Here is a 3,431-nt window from a genome sequence, read left to right as displayed (position 1 = left end):
CACACCTATATACAGAGATGGCTTCTCAGATGGATTCAAGGCAGACGACACGTCATATACGTGTCCCAATCAGTATTCAGATCTGCACTGACTCCCCCACTAAAGCGATAGTTAACGTAGTCAAGAGCAGATATCTTCCCACCCCTTTTGCCTGATCTTTCGAGAGAGAGAGAGAAAACACAGCACTCTCACTGGTAGGGATGCCAGCCTCCAGGTGGGACCTGGAGATCCCCTAATTACAGCTCATCTCCAGACTACAGAGATCAGCTCCCCTGGAGAAAATGGATGCTTTGGAGGGTGGGCTCTGAGGTCCCTGTCCTCCCCAGGCTCCGCCCCCAAACCTTTTCCCCCCCAACTTTGTTTTTATTTCAGTTTTTCAAAGATATGGTAAATTCAGCCAGTTTAGTGTAGTGGTTAAGTGCACGGACTCTAATCTGGGAGAACCAGTTTTCTAGTCTGATGTTCTAACCACTGCTCCACGCCAGTTGTCCCATAAAATAGGGATGCCAGCCTCCAGGTGGGACCTGGGGAGCCCCCAGAACCAGTGTTGCCAGCCTCCAGGTGGGGCCTGGGGATCTCCCGCTTTTACAACCGATCTCCAGCTGACAGAGATCAGCTCCCCTGGAGAAAATGGATGCTTTGGAGGGTGGGCTCTGAGGTCCCTGTCCTCCCCAGGCTCCGCCCCCAAACCTTTTCCCCCCCAACTTTGTTTTTATTTCAGTTTTTCAAAGATATGGTAAATTCAGCCAGTTTAGTGTAGTGGTTAAGTGCACGGACTCTAATCTGGGAGAACCAGTTTTCTAGTCTGATGTTCTAACCACTGCTCCACGCCAGTTGTCCCATAAAAGGGCACAGAAAAAGGCAACAACCTACACTCAAAACTCAAACTGGGTCAAGCCCTGCCATAGTTCCGGCACAGCTGTTCTTGAAAAAGAGCTCAGAGCTCCTTCAGCCCCACCCACCTCACAGGGTGTCTATTGTGGGGAGGGGAAGGGAAAGGAGTTTGTAAGCTGCTCTGAGACTCCTTTGGGTAGTGAAGGGCGGGGTATAAATCCAGTCTCCTCCTCCTCCTCCTCTTCTTCTTACAATGCCAACTCAAAATCCAGTATCAACAAACAAAACAAAAAACCCCAAAACAAAACAACCCATCCCAGAAATACAATAATCAGTCCAGTAGTCATGTATGGCTGCGAGAGTTGGACTATAAGGAAGGCCGAGCGCCGAAGAATAGATTCTTTTGAACTATGGTGCTGGAGAAGACTCTTGAGAGTCCCTTGGACTGCAAGAAGATCAAATCAGTCAATCCTAAAAGAAATCAACCCTGACTGTTCCCTGGAAGGCCAGATAATGAAACTGAAGCTCAAATACTTTGGCCACCAAATGAGAAGGGAGCACTCACTGGAGAAGACCCTGATGCTGGGAAAGATTGAAGGTCAAAGAAGACGGGGACGGCAAAGGATGAGATGGTTAGACAGTGTCATAGATACAACGAACATGAAATTGAGCAAACTTCAGAGGACGGCAGAAGACAGGAAGGCCTGACGTGATCTGGTCCATGGGGTCGCGAAGAGTCGGACTTGACTGTGCAACTGAACAACAAAAACAGTCCTAGTAATGTCACATGCCAATACAAAAGACAATTTTACTGTGTACAAACTTAGCCACTTGACCATTACTGACTAGCATTTATGAGAAGCAAATGTCTTCAAATTATAGATTTCCAGATTACATGTCAGAAAACCCATCAGAGGAGTGTAAAACAATTTATTTATTTTATTATTTATTAATTCGATTTCTATACCGCCCTAACCCCCTCCATGGGAGTCTCTGGGCGGTTTACAATTTTAGAGGTGCTAATCACATGTTACTTCCCTGACTACGGCCACATTCTCGGAGGGGTTGGGACAGCCTACCAGCACCCAGGTGGTGACGGCTCTTTCTTTCCGGCTTCCGGCTTCTTCGGCTTCAGGTGTCTCTCCAGTCCTCCAGTCCAGCGGGACGTCTCCTTGCGGTGCTTCCAGCGGATAGCTGCTTCCGGCGCGCGAATCCGCTCTCCTTGGCCTGGCTATGTCCAGTAGGCTCCGCCGCACTGGGAGATGACATCTTCCCGTGCCTCTTTTCGCTGCTGGCGACGGCCGCTTCTGATGTTTCACCGCTGGCCACCAGGGATCACTCTTCTGGCTTCTGTCGCCGCGCCGCGCCACATCGTCTCCGCTGCCAGGACTCCGCCGTCATCTCGCCGTCTCGCCGCCATTACTGCTGTTCTTCCGCCGCACACCACACAACTCAGGAGAGGAGGGTGCCCCCTACCCTACTAAGGGTAGGTCCCCATTTATCTACTCGCCGTTTAACGGGCTTTCGAATGAAGAGACATTAGCCAGAATGTATTACCTTTTGTTTGTGTTTAAAAGAATATCAGATCATGATAGTACTTATTTTAGGAAGAATGTCAAGTTCTGTTAGGTATTGAACAATAGGGAAATCTTCACAAGTTTCCCAATCTGGATCTGGCAACTCTCAGCCAGAAATGGTTGACTCGCCCAAGTCATGTGTGCCACCTGGTGGACAAAAGTAAATTTGGCAACAATTATTTCTGTATCATTGTATCAATCCAGGCACTTCACACCTTATTAAGATTAAATACTTCAGTGCTGAAATCGATCTGAAACTTGGCTATAATGTGTGATGATTGCACATGTGTGTTCTTGACTATGTTTGCATAGTTCTTAATGTAATAGACGAGCACCTTGGAAAAGTGGAATAACTTGAAAATAACTGGAATTCATTAGGTGCGTGCCAAATACAGGAAGGCTGGAGTCGATTCTTTGGTTGCTCTAAAAACTCAAGGCAGGTTCTTTAATATCAACAATAAAACAATTTATGCTACAGTTGTTTCTATTACTTTTAACCAAAAGCAGATTTCTTTGTTGCAATTTCTCTGTCTTCTTGATGGGGAGAACCACATACACACATGCAAATCTGCCCTTGACTGAGCCAGACGCTAAATCAAGGTCAATATTGTCTGCTCTGACAGGTAGTGGCTCTCCAGGGACCTGGACGAACATCTTTCCCATCACCTACTATTGGACCCTTTTATTGAGACATGCCGGGGATTGAACCGGGGGCCTTCTGCATGCAAATCAGACACTCTGCCCCTGAGCCATGGCTCCTCCATGATCGATATTTGGATCCTCTCTAGTAAGAACATAAGAAAAGTAAATGTTGGATCAGGCCAAAGGCCCATCCAGTCCAACACTCTGTCACACAGTGGTCAAAAATACCAGGTGTCATCAGGAGGTCCGCCAGTGGGGCCAGGACACTAGAAGCCCTCCCACTGTTTCCCCCCCCCAAGCTCCAAGAATACAGAGCATCACTTGCCCCAGTCTGAGAGTTCCTATCTATACCTTGTGGCTATACCTTGTGCCTAACCT

At 47.7% G+C, this 3,431-nt stretch overlaps 1 pseudogene; it reads right to left on the bottom strand.

The window, feature by feature from the left end:
- The window catches only part of LOC107118961, a 7,109-nt pseudogene extending 4,855 nt beyond the window's left edge, over nt 1-2,254 (bottom strand).
- Between the last annotated feature and the right edge of the window lie 1,177 nt (nt 2,255-3,431).

This window comes from Gekko japonicus, unplaced genomic scaffold, assembly GCF_001447785.1.
Source record: "Gekko japonicus isolate JY-2015 unplaced genomic scaffold, Gekko_japonicus_V1.1 scaffold637, whole genome shotgun sequence".
Taxonomy (NCBI): Eukaryota; Metazoa; Chordata; class Lepidosauria; order Squamata; family Gekkonidae; genus Gekko; species Gekko japonicus.
The sequence above is the reverse complement of the archived record's forward strand: the minus strand, read 5'-3'. Positions and strand labels throughout refer to the sequence as shown.